The sequence below is a fragment of the Nannospalax galili genome, unplaced genomic scaffold (assembly GCF_000622305.1).
Source record: "Nannospalax galili isolate Female #2095 unplaced genomic scaffold, S.galili_v1.0 scaffold305, whole genome shotgun sequence".
Taxonomy (NCBI): domain Eukaryota; kingdom Metazoa; phylum Chordata; class Mammalia; order Rodentia; family Spalacidae; genus Nannospalax; species Nannospalax galili.
Window position 1 is genome coordinate 7,796,671 of NW_008356258.1, and position 13,323 is coordinate 7,809,993.

A 13,323-nucleotide genomic window follows, 5' to 3' on the forward strand; every position below is an offset into this window, starting at 1 on the left:
TGTGTCTGTGTGTGTGTGACAGAGTGTATTAAATTAGGTGCAGGGTAGTAAATGTGGGTTCAGATAGAGGAGAGGGTCTGAAGATGATCCAAATATATCACATGAGATACTCAAAAATCCAATTAAAAATGTAAAATTGAAGAAAGTTCATTCTAGGTAAAGGAACAGCCTAGCAAAAGTACTGAGGAAGAAAAGCTAGCCTAAGCCACAGGTGACTGGAACCCCTAAGCTGGAATGACAGCCTAACATACCCAAGCTAATCAGGAAATTTGGGCCTGACCTTCTCATATATGTAAGCCCTCCATGTGTGTCATGTCAACATATACAGTGCATGTTTGCTCCATAGAAAATAGACCTCTAAAACTATGGTTAAGAGGCTAATCTCACGGTGTTCTGTGGTATGAAGTAGAATCTGCTGGCTGGTATCAGTTCATGAAGAAAGTATAATCAACGAAGTTAAATAGCCATCTGGATTGATGAGCAAGGATGAGCAGGAGAAGAAAGGGCTGAACTCCAGCATTTTATGGAGTTTTCTTCAAAATTCATGTTTCAGTCAGGTATGGTGGCATGAACCTGTAATGTCATCAAAAAAAGAAAGAAGGAAAAAAGAGTACATGAAGTTGTCAGAAAAAAAGTGATGAGGTGATATGGGAGGTGTTGGAGGGGAGTGAGTGGGCATGGATTTGATCAGAACACCTTATATGTATGTATGAAATTCTCAATAAAGTTTTTTCAAAGTTAAAAAAAAAAGAAGTTGAGGCAGGAGGATCAAAAACTCAATGCACCCCTTGGCTATATAGTGATTTCCAGGCACTTTGTTACAAATAGAGAACCAGAAAAGAGGGGCAGGTAGATTGATTTACAATTGCTAAGAATTTGTGTTGCATTAAGATAGACACAAGTATGAGGAGGAGTCACAGTCGTTTTTAAGATTTTAAGATGGAGACATTTGCGGACTGTTGATAATGGTAAATACTTTTTAATATTTTATTTTTATTTTATGTGTATATCACCTGCATATATGTAAGTGCACCAATGGCATGTAGTACCTGTCATGCAAAGGTCAGAATACGGTGTTGGATGCCCTGAAACTGGAGTTATGGGCAATTGTTATCCATCATGTGGGAACTGGGAATCAAACCCAGTTCCTCTGCAAGAGCGGCTAGTGTTCTTAATTGCTGAGGCACCTCTCCAGACCCAACGGTCAATAATTTTAAGAGGAAAATTTCCCTTAAAATATCAGAGAAAGGAGTTCATCCCACCATATCAACTCACATAATAGAGCCATGAAAGTTAGTTTTCCCCTTGCTTGCTTTTCTTTTCAGAGTGGTACTACAGTTTGTCTCCAATTGCTATTTGTTTACTTAATATTCACTTTATTACAGTGTAAAAGCAATGCAGCAAATGTGTACTTTAAAATTTGAATCTTGATGTTTTCCCAGGCTAGTGGTAGCAACTGTGTAGTTGCAGCTGTCAGTCACTATTTCCAAGGGAAACAGCTCATACTGCATGGTGGACTATGTTGCTAAACAAGGATGTTCAAGAGATAGGTGTATTTTCCACCTGTAGCCTTTTCAGCTTATAGTGGTTTAGCCAGAAAAAATCCATTATAAGTTGAAGAGCATTTGCATATGAAAAGACTTATACAGAGCCTCACATCTCAGACTTTCAACTACTGGAAAGTGTCCAGATACTGGATTGTTCTAAATACTTTGAACAACTTCTTGCTTACATTTATAGTCTCGGCATTGTACTGTAGCACTTCAAGGAAGGCCAAAGTCCAAGATATGATTAATTTTTCTTGTATTTTTAACTCCCGTGTTGTATAGGAACCAGAAGTTACAGTCACAGCGCAAATGGATCCTCAAGTCATTCTACAATGTGCATCTAGCTATTGATGTAAAGACTCAGCAATAATAAATCTAAAACATCTTTGATCATGTGAAAGTTATTTATTAACTTACCAAAGAACTATCAGGTGGCTGTGATCTTACTGTTTCAGTAATATGAACTGACATAGAAAGTCATGCAAGAGGCATACCAACTCAGATTGTTTAATGAATAAATCACCTAGTCAAACATTACCTTACTATAAAAATATACAGAGAAAATGTTGCATAGTTAAATATAAGAGGAGAAAAACTTTCCTATATATATTTTTTTTAATTAGAAGAATACGATTCAGGAAGCAAAAGTGAATTATCTCAAAAGCCTTCAATATATTACTGTGTCCTAAATTTCAAAAGAACCAAACCTAAACTCATGAAGACTGCTGCCACCCAACGGAATAGCATGTTCATAAGTTATGAGGAAAGAAACACACTGGTGACATCATGACACTGACAACAGATAAAGGAAGCGACAGAGAAGGTGAATCCATAGTCTATATTAAAAAACAATAGTATATTTCTCTTGCATAGACGGTCTTTCACACTAGCTTCAGTTGTCTTGTTGATCTATCATTTATAACTCATGTCAAAGTCACATTTTATGAGCTTAGAACTCTATGTCCTTTCAAAATTCAGCAGTTAAAATCCTAACTCCAGATACTGTGGTGTTATTAGTGGGGCCTGTGGATCTCATGAGATCTTGATGGTGGAGCCCCCATGAGTGAGATTCGTGCTCTTATACAAGAGACAGACCCAGAGAGCTCATTCATCCCTTCCACCATGGAGTACACAGCAGGAAGACACACGTCTACAAATCAGAAGGCAAGTCCTCAAGAGACACCAGATCTGCCAGAACCTTGACTGTGGACATCCCAGGCCCAAACGTCAGTGTCTGTATTCAAACCATCCTGTATGTGATATATTATATCATAGCAGCATGAATGGATTTACTTATACTATAGACCATCTACTATAGGTAAGATAGTTCCTCTACAAATAGTTACCAGTGTCCCTCTCTTTGACAGAGATTTAGAAATTAAGCTGTGCTCTCTCTCTTTCTCGCTCTTTCTCTGTGTATATGATACTTGACCAACTCATTTAATATAATCTTTATATTCAAAAATTAAAAGAGTATGTATTAAAAAGATGACTTCTGTCTTATGTACTTATCAACAACAAAAATGACACAATTAAATAATATAACAGTCATAAACAGATTGGTCAGTTTGGGTCAAACATAGTTTATTATTAGAAATAATATTTTTTCAAGCAATTAAAGTACTTTGCCTGAGTCAAATAAATAGAGCCTCATATAAGGTCATTTTCTGTGTGTGTTTGAAAATGATTCCTGGACTACGTATTCAAAATCTGATTAGGAGAAAGAATTAACTTAAGATTGATACAACAAATCAAACTCTGCAGAAGGAACCAGGAAATTTAACCATTGTTTTGTTCATTTGAGACATCTCTCTAGAGTCAGCCGAAGGGTAGAAACAGACTAAACTGAAGTGTGGTGGAGTCCTCTGCGCCCAGACATACTCAGCTCATGTTACACAGAGCAACTGCTGTGGACTTTACCACAAAAGAAGACAGAGCACTCCAGCATGTGCAGCAAAGGACAACCTGCTTGCATTCCTGCTAGATTAAACAATGTGTTTCTGCATCTGACCAGATGAATTTTTTTTGATAACATCAAACCCCAAATCCAAAATCTTTCAGCAGCCAGACTTTCAGTTCAAAATCTGCCTTAATTGTTGCCAACACAGCAGCTGCCAGGAGCTCGAATATGACCTACAAAACAGTTTCCATTATTCTACTACAAAAGAGGGAGGTGGAAGATCTTCCCCTTTTGTGACTATCTGACTTGGCTCAGATTTGGAAGAAAGTAAAAGGGAGGGAAAAGGAAAAGAAGAACTATTGTGGTCACTATAGGATAATGGGAAAGGCCCTAACTAGTGCTGTGAATTAACAATATTTCTCATCTTTGGGGTTAAGAAAAATCCACCTTGGAAGAAGAGAATGGAGTTTGCAGGTGAATGTGTGGAAGGAGATCTAGAGGGAGCTGAAGGGGATGGATATGATCATATTTCACTGTATAAACATATACAGTACACAAAGAATAAAAAAAGGAAAATCCACTTTGGAAAACTTGGATTATACTTAAAGCATAGTTACTCATATAATCCAGATTCATATACTCCATAGAAGATTGACTTATGGTATCTCAATTTGTTAGAAAGCCATAAAAGATATAGTCAAAATCTCTAATCCATCTGTTTGACTACTGCTCAGACTCTGGACTGATACTCCATGTACCACCTGAAAGGTATAGAATTTAAAGAGGTATTATAGTCTCTCTACATAAAGCCTCCTCAGAAGCATGAAAGCCACTCAGAACTACAGCATTCCCAAGACAGATGTTGTTATTCAGTCCCAGAGAAAACAGAAACATAGCAATCTTCACTTATACCTCATTCACCCATAGCTCTTGAAATAGCTATTATAGACTACCCCCTGAGAAATCTCCATCTTTAGGAAATCATTGTCCAATGGAACTCAATGAGGAAGTGCTATAGAATGAATACCAATAATGATGAGCTGGAAATATTTTGTAGGAATTGATATGAAAAATTATTTACAATTTTAGATTTTCTGAAGAAATTTAGTCCTGAATTTTGAGAGTCAGTTTCCATGGAGATTCACTCAGAAAGATAGAAAATAGTAGCATAGAAGAAAATGTTCACACCCAAAGATACAGATGCTTCAAAACAAGTACCATCAAAATTCTGACAGTAAAGTAAAATAAAATTTATTTTTATTAGTGAGGACATTGCAGGACAAATTCTCCTATCCTTGTTTCTATCCCTAGGTGCACACCTTTTTGCAATGTGAATTTACAAGAAGTGAATTCTATTTCTTTAGTAATCAAGACTTGGCTCGGTTATGTGACTCACTTTTGTCCAATGAGAAATCATCAAATACTTAGGTTTCCAAAGCGCTTGCATTTGTCACATAGTAATAAGCCTGGGAGAGCCTTCTAGGGTGATTCAACCCCGTCATACTTGCTGATCACCAGCAATGGCACTAGTCATGAACATGAAACCATTAGTGATCATAAAGTCCAAAGTGATCAGCCTAGTGACTACAGCCACATAATTAACCCTGGTGAACAAGCAAAAATGTCCGGCTTACACAATAATAGGCTAAGAAACTGCTGTTCCGTGAAGACACTAAATTTTGAGCCTGCTTGTTTATCCTTCAAACTTTAACCAATGGTTGTATTATAGAAGAGTTTTATCTGGGCTCTTGTAGGTCAGAAAGAAGGTATAATCAACAAGAAATTATTTTATTCAACCAAATGATAATAAGCCACTCATACAAAATAACAGCCCCCCTCCCCCCACAGAAACCTTTTCCTGAACATACTATTGCTGCCAGCTCCACAGACTGCTTTCCTCTTGTGGGGTATGAAACAGTGGACACGCTTGGCTGCTGTCTCCTTTGTCATGGTAGATCCCATGATGCTTCTATATCTGCATCATTTGTTTCCAAATTTCATTCTCCAACAAGTCTCCATGACTTGCAATCAGGTAATATGCCTGCCATCTAGTAGAGATAGAGGAATAAATTCTTGGCTTTAATCTTATAAAAGTATGGGTTAACAAAGGAAGACATGCTCTAAAAGAGTCTAAAAGCTCCTGGTAGCTAATTCGTAAATGTGCAAACCCACTCCTTCATACTTATGTCCTTGCTCCTTACTTACACATCGAACTACATCAAATATATTCCTTCTAAAGTAATTCAGCCATCATTTCCCAAATGGAAACTTTGATATGCTATCTCTAGAAGGTGGAATTACAAAGTCCCACCAGGACACCAAATAGCTGCCAATCCAATCCATTGACTCTGAACAATGTCATTATTCTTTGATTCTGGCATGACTCTCATTTGTTGCCGAATATTGGTCAGGATAGAAAGATAATTTAGCCCATATCAATGAAAAAAAGAACAAGTGGAGGCTAGAATACTCATATGTATATGTGACACATGAAAGAAAAACAAAAGCCAAAACAGATTCCGCAAATCATCATAATGATACAGTTAGAATCGCATACCACGTTTGTCCTCCTCAGTCAAATCATATCCCTCCTACCACCTCCAGCTCAGCTGTTCAATTGGTTTGAGTTCTTTGCACACTAAGATTATCCAAACCTTTATGCCTCAGAGAAACAAGATCAGAAGTTTTTCCCTTATACTACAATCCTTTTTTCTCGGTTCATTTTTTTCAAATCTCTTTGAATGTAAGGCTCATGCAGTCTTTTATTAGTGTTTATCACTAACATGATGGTCTCAGAACATACTTTTCCTGGTTTCCCCTGCTGGATTTTAATCATAAGCAATTAGAAAAGGATTTTTTTGAGAAATATTCGGCAGGAAATGATTAGATAGTATAAAACATACAAGACCCATCTACGAACCATGTTTCCATCCTTTCCTTCTGAGACTGGATCAGGGATCAGCAAGCATTTTCCTTTTCAAATATTTTATTTATTTTTATCTTAAGTGTTTGAGTATTTTTCTTGCATGTATGTAAGTATACCACATGTGTGCAATGCCTTCAGAGGCCAGAAGGATGTTGGAAATCCTGGAACTGAGTAAAAGATGATTATTAAGCACCATGTGGGTGCTGGGAATAGAACCTGGGTTCTCTGCAAGAGCAGCTCCTGACCACTGATCCATCTCTCCAGCCCTACAGCAAACAGTTTCTTAAAGGACAACAAAGTAACTATTCTAAACTAAGAGGCAGAATAAAAGTTATAACGTGCACCTTTATATACCACTTAAATTTGTCATTTAACAAAATCTTAGCTCCTTAACTATAAAAATGAAGTTAAACCAACCCAGTACAAAAAAAAATGGCCACTAAACACAGTTGGAACTAAAATATATAATTCATTGACCTGTATTCTAGATTGTATTAGGTATACTGTGCACAATTACTTCAGCATCGATCATGGCTATGTCCATATTGCAACCAACAAGCAATATAGGCAATATATCTTCTAGGCATATCATAGTGATATGAGTGTGTTTATTAGTAAAGTCAATTTAAGATTTTGTGTCTCTTCTCTATATTCAGTAACGATAGAATATATTCCTACACATTGATTCAATGCTCTTCTTTATGTGAATCAGCAAACACACAATCTTGACCTCCTGGGTTATATTTTGCAATCACCTCTACACTGGCACCATCACACTGCTTCTAGTTACACATCTAGACAATCTGAGATGTAGCAGAATCTGAGGTGATTATCTTAGGCTAGGAATAGTCAAGCAAAGCAGAAATAGCCTCATTACGTGGGAGAAACAGTGCCTTCTTAAAGAAAAGACACATTAAGTACATTAGCAGCAAATGGGTGAAGTGCTATTGGCGAGCAAGTCATTGTTTCAGCAAGTCTTAGACATTCCTCTGTAAACCAAGGCTGCAAATTCCCTGGAGACTCTGTTTCCTTTCATCCTACACTGACCTGACACACAAACACGTGAGCTATCCATACCAGGTCTCATCCATGCTGACAACTGCTAGGATGTCCACTACTGAGCCTGGAATTTGGGTATCTTTGGCTCATCAACAAAAGAGGCCCCTGCTTTTCTTTTTTCTGTGACACAAGCTTGTGTAGCTTGGGTTATATAAGCATAGAAGATCTTTACAATGGTGTCACATCCAGACACATCCATTATAAAGTGAAAATAACCCAAGCTGAATTTGCATTTAATAAAACATATCCTATAGAATATTTTCATTTATCAATACACTATACTGAAGTAATGGATTGTTTACCCTTCACTTGATCTTAGTCAAAATGTTATGAATTAGTTACTTGTCACACGATGTGGCAAAATGCCTGACAAAAGTAACTTAAGGAAGGGAAGGTTTATTTTGGTTCACAGTTTGAGGGCACAGTTTTATCATGGTAGGGAAGTCATGTTGGTTGGATCAGGATGCAGCTGGTTATACTGAGTCCAGTCAGAAACAGAAAAGAATGCTGAATCTCAGCTTGCTTGTCCTTTTTATTGAGTCTGAGATTCCACCCCTGGGATGGTGCTGCCACATGTACAGTAGGTCCTCCCACTTCAATCAACCCAGTCTAGAAACTCCCTCACAGACATGCCTAGAGGCTTACCTCCTAAGTGAGTCTAGGTCCTGTCAAGTTGACAATATTCAGTTGCTCCTCCCCAGAATCTAAATTAGGAAAAGATCAGAAATTTGAAGATGATACTTTCTTCGAAATGTATCTCTTTCACGCTGTGATAGAGATTAAAACATCGTAACTCAAACCATTCTAAGTTGTGGCTTTCTACAGTCAGTTTTTAAAAAAACATTTTATTTATTATTTTTATTTTATGTGTATGAGTGTAGTGTGTTACCTGCATGTATGTGAGTGCACCTGCATCATGCAACACTCCAGAGGTCAGAACAGGGCTTCGAATTCCAGTGGAACTGGAGTTAAGAATGGTTCGTAGCTGCTACGTGGGTGCTGAGAATTAAACCTGGGTCCTCTGCAAGAGGAGTCAGTACTCTTAACCACCGAGCCATCTCTCCAGCCCCTATAGTCAGTTTTTAAAGAGTCTTGAGACTGACAGTCCCAATTATTAAACAATGTAAGAAATGTTTTCTTGTTTCTACCCCAAAGAGATACAAACTGTGGTTGTTTTACAATACTGGGAAGACAAAAGAAAATAATCTTGTTTCAAAGAAGTAAAGTGATCTGCGAACACTCACTCAAGATGTGACAGCACTGTTCTACTTAGGCGTCTTGTCTTGTACAGTCAATATTTTCAATACCACACTATGTACCCATAGTGTATAGATGGCATTCATGCTTCATAAAGGTGGATACAATTGCTAAGATGCTGTGTAAGACATGAATACAACTGAAAATACAACTTTATCAATTATATGTTTTAAAATATAGGAGATGAGACATCATGAGAACAGAGTGAGAAGCGGGAGAGAGACAAAAAAGAAAGTTAAGGCAGGCCAGAGAGCAAATGTATTTGCCACAAGGATGATGACCTGAGTTCAGTCCTTGCTACACACAGAGTGGAAGGAGAGCTGTCCTACAAGTTGTTCTCCGACTTGATTATGCCTGGTGTGCCACAACAACAGCCCCCTCCATTCCCTTACATGCACACTCATGTGCACAAAGTCAATTAAATAATTAAAAAAAATTTGTCTTAATGAGTGAAGAAGAGCTACAGAGATGGCTTGGAAATTAAGAGCACTGGTTGCTGTTGCAGAAGACCCAGGTTGGGTTCCCAGTACCCACATGGGTGGCTAACAACTGTCTGTAACTCCAGTTCCAGGGGAATCCAACACACTCTTCTGACCTCCGTGGGCACTGAACAGCAGAGTTGCACTTACATACATGCTACAGTACACTCATGCACATAACATAAAAATAAATAAATGAAATACTTTAAAATGAGTGAAGGAAGGGATTCAGAGAAGACAGTTGTGAAGGGTGTTAACAGTTCAGGAGGCAAGTGAGAAATGAATACATGTATGGGCATCTCTGCATCTTTAGGATCAGCAGTGAGGGTAAACAGGTACCCTACACTGAAAAGAGATATCCTGGAGGGAGATCAACCACAGCTGGAGGAGAAAAGACTATGGAAGTGATACAGTCAAATACAACACCCTGCCTGATCGAGAGGAAACGTAAAGGACATATACAGATGACAGACATCCAGATGAGGTTGTGTATGTTCAAGATGAGAGAATCTTGCTCAACTTTATACATTATTTTCTTTTGGAATAAGAATACAAAGCAGGGGTCAGTGGTTAAGAGCACTGGATGCCTTTGCAGAGGATCTGAGTCTGATTCCCAGCATCCACATGGCAGCTAAGAACCGTCTGCAACTCCAGTTCCAGAGGAATCCGATATCTTCTTCTGACCTCCGGGAGTATTGCATGACATGGATGCACCTACGTACATGCAGGCAGTACACCCAAACATGCAAAATAAAAAATAATAAATAAAATATTAGAAAAGAAAACAAAGAAAGCTCTCAATTTCTGAGTGCAGCTATAGAATGAGTACATTCTTAGGAGTTCCAATGGCCACTTTGGGGGAAATTACAAGACATTGGGGCCACATACCCAGTACCTACTGACAAAGAGAAGGCTGCTAAGGTCAATGTCTTTAAACAGAAGATTCAGTCTTGCTGCTGTAAATTCAAAGGCAATGAAGGAAGACACAAGTTACAGTTCAAATGCAGCATGAAGACAAGGAAGAGAGAATTCAGAAGTAGCAGTCAGAGGGTCTTCTGAGTGAACTGAGGAACTTTGTTGGGTTTGTTAAGTAGCCTGCCTGGAAGGGCTGTAACACAGTAGGACTTTCAAGAGTCTGTTTTTCCGAAGTATAAAAATGAAAGCTTTTCATCAAAATAAGTAATTGAAGGGGACAGAGTGAAAAACATTTGGCAACAAAGGAACTATGAAAGAATAGAGGAGAGAGAAGAAAGGCAGGCAAGATTGAAGCTGAGATAGCAAAGTATCTTATGAAACACAGATGATGGAAAAAATATGCCTGCACCCACCTTTTCATGATATTTTTCCAAAGCAGTGACATTTGTGCCAGACACAGCAGTTCACATTTCAACTCTATCTTAAAGGTCAATGCCTCAATAAAATCAAATGAATGCTTTTCTAGATCCCTTAAATACAATGTTCAAATAGACATCTATCAAAGCACTGTGTCTTCTGTGGGGAGTGCAATTGCCTGGATGATCACACATCCAGTAGGAGAGAGAGAAGGTTACTGTTACATATCACAAAGAACTCTTATAATTTGTAAATATATGCAAGACAAGATGTGAAAACAAAACTTTCAAAATCACTCATTCTCTCAAGTTGTGTTTATTGTACTTTTTCTAAGTATAACTACATTACACATTTGAAATCTGATGAAGAGAAAATATAGTACTATTCTTTGTAGCATTTACAAATTACTTAATACACCACCAGGAAAGGCTTTGACACAAATAATGTGTTAGACTTCCATCACTGTGACATAATAACTGGGTTTTGTTGTTGTTGTTGAAAAGGAAATATGCTTTTCTTGGCTCATAGATTTTGAGGTATCAGCCATATTTGGGACAGTGGTGAACAGTACAGAATGAGGGCAGCAGTGTGTGGCGGAGCAGGCCGCTCAGCTCATGGTAGCCCAGAAATAAAGAGGAGGAGCTCAGAGACCTAATACCCCCTTCAAGGGTACATCCAAGGGACCAAACTTCACACTAGGCCCCACCTCCTAATGGATCCATCACTTGTCAATAGCACTATAGGCTGAGCATTAAGATTTTGCCACATGGTCATTGGGGACATTTAAGATCTGTAACAGATAGGTCAGTGGGGTCAGTCACATGTCTATAATTTCTTAAATGAAGAGAAAGCTGTAAGAGGAGCACAAGGCAACAAAGTGTCAGAAAAGTGTCAAAGCTGGAGGCAGAAGACCTGGTGAACTCAAGGAACTGAAAAAAATAAACAGAGCTTATCCAGCTGAAAAGCAAGTCATAGTAAAGACAGTGAGAGAAAAGGAAGCCAGATTGTAGAGGTGAATTGGTTCCATAGACTTAAAATTGGAAGAGCTCCCTTAAAAAACACTATTTTACTTATTCTTTGAAAACTTTCATACATGTGTATTTAATCATATACAACTCCACTTCTCCCAAATGTCTTCTGTGTTCCCCCAATACACCTTCCTCCCAACTTTATGTCTTTTTTGTTTTTAATAACCCACTGAGTCCAATTAATGGCCCCATAGGCTGCACATATGTGCATGCCTATGGGGCCATTTACTAGGGCATGAGCAACACATCAGCAATCATACTGTTAAATAAAAGTGACTCCCCTCCCTCAAAAGTCATCAACTGATAGTAGCTCCTCAGATAGAGATGGGGCCTTTGGAAGCTCCTCCCCCATCCATGCTGGAGTTTTGACTGGCTTGATCTTGTGCAGGCCTTCTGCAGGTAGCCACAACTATGGTGAGTTCGTGATTGCAATGGCCATGTCATGTCCAGAAGACAGTTCCCCCTCCCCACCATCCTCTGGCTCTTATGTTCTCTCTGATCCCTCTTCCACACTTTTCTCTGAGCCTTGAGTGAGGAAAAGATTGATATAAATGTCCCTCTACATCTTAATACTCACAGTTACTTATTCTCAGCAGTTGGACTAGCTAAGTCTGCATTAACCACTGCCTATGGCAAAAAGAAGTTTCTCTGGCCAAATATAAGAGCAGTATAAATCTTTGGGTATAAACATGAATATTTCAAAGGCAGTTTGAAAATATGAACATTTAGCAAAACAAGAATAGGTTTCCACCAAGGGTTTATGCTTGCCTCAGTCATGTTTTGTTTTGTTTTGTTTTGTTTTTTGTCTTTTTGAGACAAGGTCTCCCTGTAGCTCCAGCTGCCTGGACCTCACTCTAGACCACCAGGCTGGCCTTGAACTCACCGAGTATCTGCCTGCCTCTGCCTCCCAAGTGCTGGGATTAAAGGCATGCACTATCATGCCCAGCTACGCATGGGTTTTTTATCAGGTTTACAGTACCAGACATGAAATCTCTCTTGTGAAATAGACCTCAAGTCCAATCATAAAGTGATTGGTTATGCCTGTGACCATGATGCCACTATTGCCCTAGTGAGCATAGGAATGAGGATCAGGAGTTCAAAGTCATCCTTGGCTACATAGTGAGTTCCAGACCAACCTGGGCTACATGAGACCTTTATTGTAACACAACAACAATAGCAAATGGTTCCTTTGATTTTCAAACGAGCCTTAAATCCAGGCCCATATAGGTAAATCTGTATATCGTGCTTGATGACATGGGGTCCTGATGGGTTTTCGTATAAATCTCTTCTGGGGGAGAAGCAGCCTGACTGGCATATGTGGTATTCAGAGTTTAAAAATGCAGAAAAAGGAAAGATTGAAAGCAGAAAATACTCTTTGAGAATTTCAACAGTGAAGGTCAAAGTTGAAAACATTAAATGTTTCTTGGCTTTTTCTGAAGATGTCTCATCTGGTACCTATGATTTTAGTGTATGCAATTAAAAAAATAAAATTCAATAGAACATTAAAATTTGATGATTTCACATAAAGACTAACTGTCCTTGATATATTCACCAACGTGGTATCAAAGATTTATTTCCTACCTCTCATTTACCAAAAGAAAACCTGCAGCTAAAGAATTCAAATGACGTGCTGAACAGCACACCAGACAAGGGTTGAGATCCAAGACTCCTGAGACCCAGGCCTGTGGTGTGTCCTTCACTTCTCACGAGGCCTCCAGACATGGCTGTGCACATTTCTAGTGGTATCTGAGACACCAAATTCAGGCTGTTCTCCACGCAGTTCTGACCTGGAACC